General features: G+C 41.6%; 1 pseudogene; it reads right to left on the bottom strand.

Moving 5' to 3' along the window:
• Positions 1 to 6,461: 6,461 nt before the first annotated feature.
• On the bottom strand, positions 6,462 to 9,172 carry LOC109891618 (retinoblastoma-binding protein 5-like; annotated as a pseudogene).
• Positions 9,173 to 12,550: the final 3,378 nt, after the last annotated feature.

A 12,550-nucleotide genomic window follows, 5' to 3' on the forward strand; every position in this document is an offset into this window, starting at 1 on the left:
TGTTTCCACATCCATTTACAATGTTGAGTCACATGTACATGTGGTCTTCCACTCTGTGTCCTAGAACAGAGACACCATTGCCCTCGTTGAGCTGTCCAACATGGACCTAACTGATCTGAAGAAACGAGATGGCTGAATGCAATATGGCCTGGCAGGAATTTGACTCGACCGGTCAACTTTTACATCAGTGTGTGGATAACTAAAAGGAGACAAGTAGATGGACTCACTCCTCTTAATGGACCCTTTACGCCACATCAATATGTGGTCAATGTTCACCCTCGTAGGCCTCCGTAGTTCATGTCATGTTGACAACAGGCTAGCTAATAAACAGGTTTTGATTATGATAACTTGGTGGTCAGTCATCAGTCATTACAGAGATGATCTGATATCTGGAAAGATTATACCATGTAATGTAAAAGGCTGACAACCATGGGAAACAGATTCCTTGAGCAAACCTTAAATGACACCCTATTTCACATATTTCATAAAGTGCACGACGACCCCACATAAACACTCTGGTCAACACCATCACAGTGCATGCTATAGGCCATGGCACAGTACTGTCTTCAGCCAAGGTAGCATAGGGTGTCACTTGAGTATCTGACATTGATCTGAATGAGACTTCTTCCTGGTTTAAATTCTTCCAGCCTGTCCATAGCCTGACTCCAAACCCATGTCGTCAGCAGAACCCACCCAACACCAACACGCGATACATCTGGCAAATCATCTAATGAGCTCAGTCTTATGTAACCAGTGTGAATGATGAGCCAGTCAGCCATGCTCAGGAAACACTCATTTTTCTGCCCATTCACTCATTCCTTTATCACCCTGACAGCCTGAGAGGGTGACCAGATGTGCAGACACACACAGTCAGACAACTGTGATTTTTTCCCCTATATGGTACATTTTCATCTGCAACACTGAAAGTTGGTTCACTCTACCAGATAAACAATGCACACACTGGGATCTGATGTAAAACTGGCCAGTCGGCTGTGTGTTTTCTCGATTCTCAATCACAATCCATATTTCTCTCTTTTTTTTGTCAGTTCTTTTTAAAATAAAGGCAAAATGGAATCCAACTGTGCATAAGCACAAAATGGAATCCAAATGACAGAGAAAAGCTATTCATTATCACCATCTAGCTTTGCCAGGCAGTGAGGCTATACCTCACCAGGCTCCACTCCGCTGTGCTGGGAGATTGGTGCTGCAGCAGCGACATCATGTGGCACAAACCTGTGTCATAGTATTCTGAAGGTTACAATGGTGACTGGACTGCATTAGCTCTGATTGGTGGAGAGCATACTACAGTATGTGTACTGTGTAATAGGGCTGAATATTTTCCCGGAATTTAACAAATGTTCCATCCCAAGAATAAATCATTTTTCTCCCCGGTATTTCCCGCCAAAACCGGAAGTGTCATTCTAAAGCATATAAATACGCCTTGATTGAAAATTCAAACCTGAGCCTGATGAAAAATACACAATGGAAACTTTATGAGTCCAAGCCCAAAGAAGGCCAAATTATTGTGTCGTTATCCAATATGGTGACTCCATGCTTAAATAAAGGTAAAATAAAATATATAGCTAGGCTCCCACACATTATACAGTTTTTTTTTTAACCTTTATTTAACCAGGCAAGTCAGTTAAGAACATATTCTTATTTTCAATGACGGCCTGGAAACAATGGGTTAACTGCCTGTTCAGGGGCAGAACGACAGATTTGTACCTTGTCAGCTCGGGGGTTTGAACTCGCAACCTTCCGGTTACTAGTCCAACGCTCTAACCACTAGGCTACGCTGCCGCCCCAGTTGAAGTCTGAAGTTTACATACACTTAGGTAGGAGTCATTAAAACTAGTTTTTCAACCACTCCAAAAATGTATTGTTAACAAACTATACTTTTGGCAAGTTGGTTAGGGCATCTACTTTGTGCATGACACAAGTCATTTTCCCAACAATTGTTTACAGACAGATTATTTCACTTACAATTCACTGTATCACAATTCTAGTGGGTCAGAAGTTTACATACACTAAGTTGACTGTGCCTTTAAACAGCTTGGAAAATTCAAAAAAATTATGTCATGGCTTTAGAAGCTTCTGTTAGGCTAATTGACATAATTTGAGTCAATTGGAGGTGTACCTGTGGATGTACTTCAAGGCCTACCTTCAAACTCAGTGCCTCTTTGCTTGACATCATGGAAAAATCAAAAGAAATCAGCCAAGACCTCCACAAGTCTGTTTTTGTAGACCTCCACAAGTCTGGATCATCCTTGGGAGCAATTTCCAAACACCTGAAGGTACCACGTTCATCTGTACAAACAATAGTACGCAAGTATAAACACCATGGGACCATGCAGCCATCATAACGCTCAGGAAGGAGACACATTCTTTCTCCTAGAGATGAACGCACTTTGGTGCGAAAAGTGCAAATCAATCCCAGAACAGCAAAGGACCTTGTGAAGATGCTGGAGGAAACAGGAACAAAAATAACTATATCCACAGTAAAACGAGTCCTATATCGACATACCCTGAAAGGCCGCTCAGCAAGGAAGAAGCCACTGCTCCAAAACCGCCATAAAAAAACCAGACTACGGTTTGCAACTGCACATGGGGACAAAGATCATACTTTTTGGAGAAATGTCCTCTGGTCTGATGAAACAAAAACTGTTTGGCCATAATGACCGTTGTTATGTTTGGAGGAAAAAGGGTGAGGCTTGCAAGCCGAAGAACCAACAGTGAAGCACGAGGCTGCCAGCATCATGTTGTGGGGGTGCTTCACTGCAGGAGGGACTGGGGCACTTCACAAAATGGATGGCATCACGAGGAAGGACAATTATGTGGATATATTTTGAAGCAACATCTCAAGACATCAGTCAGGAAGTTGAAGCTTGGACACAAATGGGTCTTCCAAATGGACAACGACCCTAAGCATACTTCCAATGTTGTGGCAAAATGGCTTAAGGACAACAAAGTCAAGGTATTGGAGTGGCCATCACAAAGCCCTGACCTCAACCCTATATAACATTTCTCAGCAGAACTGAAAAAGCATGTGTGAGGCCTACAAACCTGACTCAGTTACACCAACTCTGTCAGGGGGAATGGGCCAAAATTCACCCAACTTATTGTGAGAATCTTGTGGAAGGCTACCTGAAACGTTTGACCCAAGTTAAACAATTTAAAGGCAATGCTCCCAAATACTAATTGAGTGTATGTAAACTTCTGACCCACGGGGAATGTAAACTTCTGACCCACTGGGAATGTAAACTTCTGACCCACTGGGAATGTAATGAAATAAATAAAAGCTGAAATAAAATCGCTCTACTATTATTCTAACATTTCACATTCTTAAAATAAAGTGGTGATCCTAACTGGCCTAAAACAGGGAACTTTTCCTAGGATTAAATGTCAGGAATTGTGAAAAACTGAGTTTAAATGTATTTGGCTAAGGTTTATGTAAACTTCCGACTTCAACTGTATATACAAACATATTATATACAGTGCCTTGCGAAAGTATTTGGCCCCCTTGAACTTTGCGACCTTTTGCCACATTTCAGGCTTCAAACATAAAGATATAAAACTGTATTTTTTTGTGAAGAATCAACTACAAGTGGGACACAATCATGAAGTGGAACGACATTTATTGGATATTTCAAACTTTTTTAACAAATCAAAAACTGAAAAATTGTGCGTGCAAAATTATTCAGCCCCTTTACTTTCAGTGCAGCAAACTCTCTCCAGAAGTTCAGTGAGGATCTCTGAATGATCCAATGTTGACCTAAATGACTAATGATGATAAATACAATCCACCTGTGTGTAATCAAGTCTCCATATAAATGCACCTGCACTGTGATAGTCTCAGAGGTCCTTTAAAAGCGCAGAGAGCATCATGAAGAACAAGGAACACACCAGGCAGGTCCGAGATACTGTTGTGAAGAAGTTTAAAGCCGGATTTGGATACAAAAAGATTTCCCAAGCTTTAAACATCCCAAGGAGCACTGTGCAAGCGATAATATTGAAATGGAAGGAGTATCAGACCACTGCAAATCTACCAAGACCTGGCCGTCCCTCTAAACTTTCAGCTCATACAAGGAGAAGACTGATCAGAGATGCAGCCAAGAGGCCCATGATCACTCTGGATGAACTGCAGAGATCTACAGCTGAGGTGGAAGACTCTGTCCATAGGATAACAATCAGTCGTATATTGCACAAATCTGGTCTTTATGGAAGAGTGGCAAGAAGAAAGCCATTTCTTAAAGATATCCATAAAAAGTGTTGTTTAAAGTTTGCCACAAGCCACCTGGGAGACACACCAAACATGTGGAAGAAGGTGCTCTGGTCAGATGAAACCAAAATTGAACTTTTTGGCAACAATGCAAAACGTTATGTTTGGCGTAAAAGCAACACAGCTCATCACGCTGAACACACCATCCCCACTGTCAAACATGGTGGTGGCAGCATCATGGTTTGGGCCTGCTTTTCTTCAGCAGGGACAGGGAAGATGGTTAAAATTGATGGGAAGATGGATGGAGCCAAATACAGGACCATTCTGGAACAAAACCTGATGGAGTCTGCAAAAGACCTGAGACTGGGACGGAGATTTGTCTTCCAACAAGACAATGATCCAAAACATAAAGCAAAATCTACAATGGAATGGTTCAAAAATAAACATATCCAGGTGTTAGAATGGCCAAGTCAAAGTCCAGACCTGAATCCAATCGAGAATCTGTGGAAAGAACTGAAAACTGCTGTTCACAAATGCTCTCCATCCAACCTCACTGAGCTCGAGCTGTTTTGCAAGGAGGAATGGGAAAAAATTTCAGTCTCTCGATGTGCAAAACTGATAGAGACATACCCCAAGCGACTTACAGCTGTAATCGCAGCAAAAGGTGGCGCTACAAAGTATTAACTTAAGGGGGCTGAATAATTTTGCACGCCCAATTTTTCCGTTTTTGATTTGTTAAAAAAGTTTGAAATATCCAATAAATGTCATTCCACTTCATGATTGTGTCCCACTTGTTGTTGATTCTTCACAAAAAAATACAATACATTTATATCTTTATGTTTGAAGCCTGAAATGTGGCAAAAGGTCGCAAAGTTCAAGGGGGCCGAATACTTTCGCAAGGCACTGTATATACACATATACATACACACACACACACCAATCTTGAACAGGATTATCTATTTTGGACTCAATTTGAATGGAATTAATGGAGAACGACAGTGGTCAAATGTGCACTGATTTATAGCAATGGTATCCTAGTAATATACTGTTTAAAACTCTGCAGCTGCAAATAAAACATATATAGATCTTTACTATGAAAAAGTAAGGTGACCCCTGAAAGCCAGGTGGAGATGTGTAAATTAGATGTGCATTCAGTTGTTATATTATCATACTGTAGTATAGGCAACGCATTATACAGCAAATGCACTGTAGGCCCAACCGTCACAAGAAAAAAAAGTTACCATAAGATGATAGATGGACTGCGCTCCATAGCCTACTGAGATGCGGTCTCTGTCCCCACCCTGAGCGTTGATGATTCATCATGCAGATAGCAGAGAAGACAGATTTAGACATCTCATATCATTTAAAAAGGTTCCATTACACATTATGCTGTTCATATAATTTAAAAATAAATAATTTAACGGTTTCTCACATATTTATCCCGGGAAAAGGCAGTGGGTTTAGGTAGGAAACCGCCTATTCTTCCACAGACAAGAAACTCCAGTCAGGAAGACTCAATAATTACAGAGGTGGCATCACCAAAATCAAAATAGTTTAATAATAATACAAAAAATATATATATATATATATATATATAGAGGAGTTAAAAGCAGACAAGTTGGGACACACTACACTGCAGATGATTATATCTGTACAGTCATACTACAGAGAAAAAGACAGACACGGAGAAGAGGTGATCCTTTACTATTGCAGATTGTTGCTTCCCTCTTCTACATTTGAGTAATTTAGCAGGCGCTCTTATCCAGAGAGACTTAAAAGAGCAATTAGGGTTAAGTGCCTTGCTCAAGGGTACATCCAACATATTTTTCACCTAGTCTGCTCGGGATTCAAACCAGCAACCTTTCGGTTATTGGCCCAAAGCTCTTAACCACTAGGCTACATGCCACCCTTCTCTTGGTCCATTTCTGTTACTAGTTCCAAAAACTGCAAAAAGAGAAAGTGTGAATCTGCCATGTTGCTGGGGCATAGAGTTACCAGTCAGAACTCTCATCCAAACCTGTGATATTATTAGGTCTCATACAGCAGTCTTTGATAGAAGGGAGATAATCCAAGTAACCATGGCAACACAGAAAGAGAGACAGCCTGTGGGTTTACGAAACCCCACAGTCAACAGCCTGACTGATAGAAGGCTGTGATGTCATAATGAGAGTCTTGAGTGATGTCACAAATTGTCTTTTGAGTTTAGGTGCCTGTCCTTCTCCTTCCAGAACGAGCTGCTGGCTCAGTCCAGACCCACAATATCATGCTGTTTGTAGGACTGCGAAACCAGGCTCCCTGTAGGAAAGACACCAAGAATATCACATAGAATACATAGAAGAGATCTCACAATGAACATACTCCTTATCTACTGAGGAGAAACACTCAGGACCTGTCTGTCCTTGGCTTGAAAACTAAATATTGTCTGTCTTACCTTCTTCCCAGGTACAGAAATTATAGTCTATCAATTTCATACTTTTCCCAGAACAGACAGTATGGTCAACATGAAATAAACACAGAATTCAAAGCGGAGGCATTTCAGGTGTATAATCTCTTACCATAACAATTTTTCAATAATGCAATTTGAAAAAATATGCTTTTGGAGGTGCATTGAAAAATAAAAAGGTGATTCAAAAGAAGAAATTCCCTCACTGTTTGCTTGCAAGGTTTCACAAATGTATTTCCATAGCAAACATTTGTACATTTCTCCTTTTGAATCACTGATGCAATTTGACCCAATAACATTGCATAGGTTGTTTTTAACCAACAAAAAACTGAGAAGAAGTTTGAACACAGCTTATGACAGCTCAGTTTTGCTCAACTCTCAGTGTCTTGCATTGTGGTCCAGCAGGATGACTTGACAGTTGTTTTAAAAAAAGCACAGCAAACATCACAGATCTTAGAGCAGAATTGATTTCACAAATATACAAAACACCCAAACACATCCAACATAGACACAAACCTGGATATACCCGTCCACCGCAGACACACAAGCCCAGGGAAGAGCGAGGCCGGTGCGGAGTGGAGCAGGAAGGGCAAGCAGGAAGTAGACAAACCAACCGCAGGTCAGGTCAGTATAAAGCCATCCTAGCCCCAGGTCAGTCGGCTGGCCGATGGCCATATTGGAAACCAAACCAACAACCAGAATCACAACTAACCCAAACCCTCACAGTGGGGAGAATCTCTTTTGTTCGGATTAGTCCCACCACATTTCAAATCTGTCCCAGAATCAGTTCCTAATCAGCAGAGTTAAGGAGGGTGGGTTGTAGGGTGGGGGGTTGGGGGCCTGGGGATAGTGGGCGGTTTGGGCTCAGTTAAAGGGTCAGTGTGTGTTTGTAGGGTGGGCCTAGCCGGGCCGTGGAAGCAGATGGCTGGTGTAGCATTGTAGCTAGCAGGATCAGCATAGCTCCCCATTGTGGCGTCATATCATATCACATCCTTACCTGCAGCAGTAAGGCCCCCCTCCACTCTGCCCTTCATCCCTCCTCCTCCCACTTCGTCAGGGTAGATCGACCCTGTCCCCCCTGTAGGGTTTGGGCCTGAAGGGGAAGTCTTTCTCTTTACCTTTGGAGCCTTTCGGCCGCCCTGCCGTCTTCTTCTTCTTGGACTTACTGTCTCCCTTCACCCCCAGTAAGGGGTGCACCTCTGGGATAGGGGGAGAATACACAAGTCAAATAGGTATCCAATCAATGGTTAAAAATGGTTGTGTGTGTGTGCGTTCTTCTGACTCTCACCATCACTGGGCACCCCTTGTAGCTCGATGATGGTGGTGGTATGGGCCTTCTTTTTGGGCGGGGCTCCTTCTGAGGATGGCTGGTGCTGCTTCTTGTCCCCGCCCCGTGTGGGAAGAACCATCTTCTGTGGTGGCGGTCTGGACGGCTGCATCCGGAGGGGGATCAAATGGATTCTCCTCAGGGTCCTCTGCCTCTGGAGCGATGGGCAGGTAGAACAAGGCCTTGAAGTCTTCTAGCTCCTTATCACTAACACAGTATTGTGTTGCAATTATATTTCTATTCAATTGCCTTGCCTATTTAAAGCTATAAAAGTATCACCACCACAACACCTGTCTACCTTCATCATCATCACACACACTCACCTGCTGCAAAAAGCCACAATGGGGTCAAGAGGTCACATCCACCTCCTCATCCTCCGCAGCATCCGCACCTGGGGCACACACAAATAAGTCCCTGACAAGCAGCAATGTCTCTCCATTTATGCACACGTTTGTGTGTGTGTGTACCTGTATGTTCAGGTTCACTTTAATCCTCGTATTTTATATCAAACTCAGACTCTCTCCTCGTACTCCACGTTCTCATCCAGCTCCTTAAAGTCTGGGGCGAACGCACTCCAGTTTTCCTGAACACAAAATCCCAGGATGGAATGAATTAACCAACCTATTCTAATAGATCCACAACATCCATCCTCATCAGTAGACAGTTTTGGTTTATGATTCTGGAATCTTGTGGACTCCTGAATGATTCCTCTTTCAACAGTGCTTCATGAGCGATTCCACGCCAGTATAGCCCCAAAATATTTTTGGTACTCCAGACTGTTCTGGCAATTCTCAACTCTTCATTGGGAGGAAGGATGTTTAAAGGTAGACTCAGCAATACGATGTAGATGCAGAAAGTAAAACAGCATAAAGGGTCAATTTCCGCAAAAACTATGAACGTTGAAGCACAGGGTTCAACTTCTCTGCTGTCTTGGCGCACTGGCTACCACACTGTAAACAGCGTGATGTAAACCAGTGTACATGTGCAGACATTGTGTGTGACTGTGTTAGAGTGAAGTCTTCATCACACTCATCTCAATATCTGCGGTGCTGCTCGAGGTAACGTCATTTCTCAGAGTCTACCTTTAACATGCTTTTTACATTTGTATCACAAACCATTTTCTTTTATTAGACAGAGAGTAGAATTTGCCATCCATCGAGTTAGACTCAACCATTACTTCCATGGTAATCGACCCAGTGTTCTACTGGCTAACAAGCTTTGCAGTAATGATTCTATATGTCAACTCCCTTAGCCATAGTAATAACAGGCAATACCTGCTCTGCTCCATTCAGAATCACTAGAAGTAGTAAGCAAGGTGAACCCCTCTCACCTCTGCTATTTGTTTTTCTTCTTCAATGGAGCCCCTAGCCCAGGCAGTTCAAAAATCGAAAGAAATGACACCAATATCTCTCAAGCCTACGAATTACGTAATCTCATTATACGCAGACAATATCTTACATTATTTAGATAAAGTATCTCAATCTCTCCCAAACACTTTGAAGATTATGAACAAATTCAGCTACATCTCAAAAATAAAATAAATCTAACCAAATCTGCCTTACTCCCCCTCAAGAATGCGACAGAGGACTCCATCTCTACATATGGAATCCAATTGTTTGTCATTTTAAATATTTAGGAATATATACAGTATATTTCCTTCTTTAGATGAAACCATTACCAAAAACTTAACAGAAGGCTAAAATCAATTAAATCAGACCTCAGTAGAATGGACTAGTCGCAGTCGCTCTCACCGGCAGAATTTCTATTGTGAAATTGAATACATTGCCTCGGTTGAATTTTGTGAGTCTCCCCCTTCCGGCTATTGGGATAAAATCCAGAGTGTATTCAAAATGTATATGAAAAGGTAAGAGATCCCAGACTAAATTAACAAATTTACAGAGAGGGCATTTAGCATTTCACCCCCCAATTTTGAATTGGTTTAGACATGACTCTTCCTCTCCCTGGCTGAGAACAGAGAGAAATATGGTGGCTCTAATTGCCCTGGAAGATGTGGTGTTCATTGATCTCGCTCTTAAACAAATGTAAACTACGCTTTAGCCCTATTATTTATTCACACAATTTCTATTTGCTGCCAAACTGAAAATCTATGCAACTGGGATTGAAATGGCACACCCAGCCTAATATTTAACAATAATGCCTTGCCCCAATGGTCCAAATGTGGCATCTATACCCTTGGCGATATCATGGATTGTAATGGTTTGAGGAAAGATGATAATGCGGATGAAGGGGGGCTAGGCGGGGTGGAAGATATGGTTTCTGGGTGGGGAGGGAGGATGCGGGCGGGTGCATGGGGTCCGAGGGGGTTGGAGAGCCTTCTTTATTTTCCTTGCATACAGAATATTACAAAACTGTTCATGCTGTTTGTCTTTGTATGCATTTTTCTTCTTTCGAGTGGCAGCCCATAGGTACAGGAAAGTATGAAATGCAAATATTATAACTGAATGTATGAAAATATCTGAATGAATATGACTTTGAATAGATGACACCATTCTGTATACATGTGGCCCTTCTTTGGACACTGTGTTAACAAACCTCCAAACGAGCTTCAATGCCATACAACACTTCTTCCATGGCCTCCAACTGCTCTTAAATGATAGTCAAATTAAATACATGCTCTTCAACAGATCGATGCCCCACCCATCCGCCCGACTAGCATCACTACTCTGGATGGTTCTAACTTAGAATATGTGGACAACTATAAATACCTAGATGTCTGGCTAGACTGTAAACTCTGCCAGACTCATATTAAGCATCTCCAATTCAAAATTAAATCTAGAATTGGCTTCCTATTTCGCATCAAAGCCTCCTTCACTCATGCTGCCAAACAAACCCTCGTAAAACTGACTATCCTACCAATCCTTGACTTTGGCGATGTCATTTACAAAATAGCCTCCAACACCCTACTCAGCAAATTGGATGCAGTCTATCACAGTGCCATCCGTTTTGTCACCAAAGCCCCATATACCACCCACCACTGCGACCTGTATGCTCTCGTTGGCTAGTCCTCGCTCCATATTCATTGCCAAACCCACTGGCTCCAGGTCATCTATAAGTCTTTGCTAGGTAAAGCTCTGCCTTATCTCAGCTCACTGGTCACCATCGCAACACCCACCCGTAGAACGCACTTCAGCAGGTATATTTCACTGGTCATCCCGAAAGCCAACACCTCAGTTGGCCGCCTTTCCTTCCAGTTCTCTGCTGCCAATGACTGGAACGACTTGCAAAAATCACTGAGGTTGGAGACTTTTTTCCCCTCACAAACTTTAAGTATCAGCGGTCAGAAAAGCTTACCGATCGCTGCACGCAGCCCATCTGTGAATAGCCCATCCAACCAACTACCTCAACCAATATTTGTTTTTCTGCTCTTTTGCACACCAGTATTTCTACTTGCACATCCTCATCTGCACATCTATCACTCCAGTGTTAATTGCTAAATGGTAATTACTTTGCCACTATAGCCTATTTATTGCCTTACCTCCTTACTTCATTTGCACCCACTGTATACAGATTTTTATATTGTGTTATTGACTGTTTGTTTATTCCATGTGTAACTCTGTTGTTTTTGTCGCACTGCTTTTGCTTTATCTTGGCCAGGTCGCAGATGTAAATGAGAACTTGTTCTCAACTGGCCTACCTGGTTAAATAAAGGTGAAATAAAAATAATCAAATTTAAAAAATACCTGTAAATCGCTTCCGAAAAAAACAAACTATATAAACAGTTGGTCACAAAACAAACTAAATAACATTATATTTTTAAATCATGATGAAAGTAGTCCTTTTAGGACCTTTATAGATCTATGCCTCCTATTTTTTTTTAAGACCCTCTGATCCTTGGTACAGACCAAAGAAAGCCTATTAAATGACTAGTGCTGGCTGGCTATGTCATAAACCCTCAAAGTTCCAGAGTGGGATTAAAATGGCTGCCATATTGGCCAGGGAGACACCCAAATCAGTCTAACTGGAATGAATGGCAGTCGAGGCATAATCCTGATTTCCTTACGCAGGAAAATAAAAGTAAGGCATGTGATATCAGAAACCTAAACTATGGTAATATGATCTTAAATCCAGCTTAAACAGATTTTAGGCCCCTTCTCTGTATAAATAGCCTAAAATATATGCATACAGACCATAAATGACATGCCTAGTTAAATAAACGTTACATTATTTTTTATAATAATAATACATGTCTCAATTTTTGTTTTTCTTGGAAAGTTGTGAGTGCTATTATATGATACAATATCAGTACATGTGTGTATAAAGGATTCGCGAACCAACTAAAACGTTTTTATTCTCGAGACATTAATCAAACAATAAATGTAATAAAATGTAAATATCAACACTTTATTATAGTGGGCCAAATCCTATCATCCCTGTCACATAGGCTTATTTATTCGTTTCAAGCACGTCACTAATGTCAATGCCACATAAGAAGATATTTCCAAAGTTCTTAAGAAAGATATTTACGAATTTCCAAACAAAACTACGAATAGAGGGCTTGCAGGTGACGTACGACACCTCTTGGCGGCCATGTTGGAAGACC

The sequence above is a fragment of the Oncorhynchus kisutch genome, linkage group LG5, assembly GCF_002021735.2.
Source record: "Oncorhynchus kisutch isolate 150728-3 linkage group LG5, Okis_V2, whole genome shotgun sequence".
Lineage (NCBI taxonomy): Eukaryota > Metazoa > Chordata > Actinopteri > Salmoniformes > Salmonidae > Oncorhynchus > Oncorhynchus kisutch.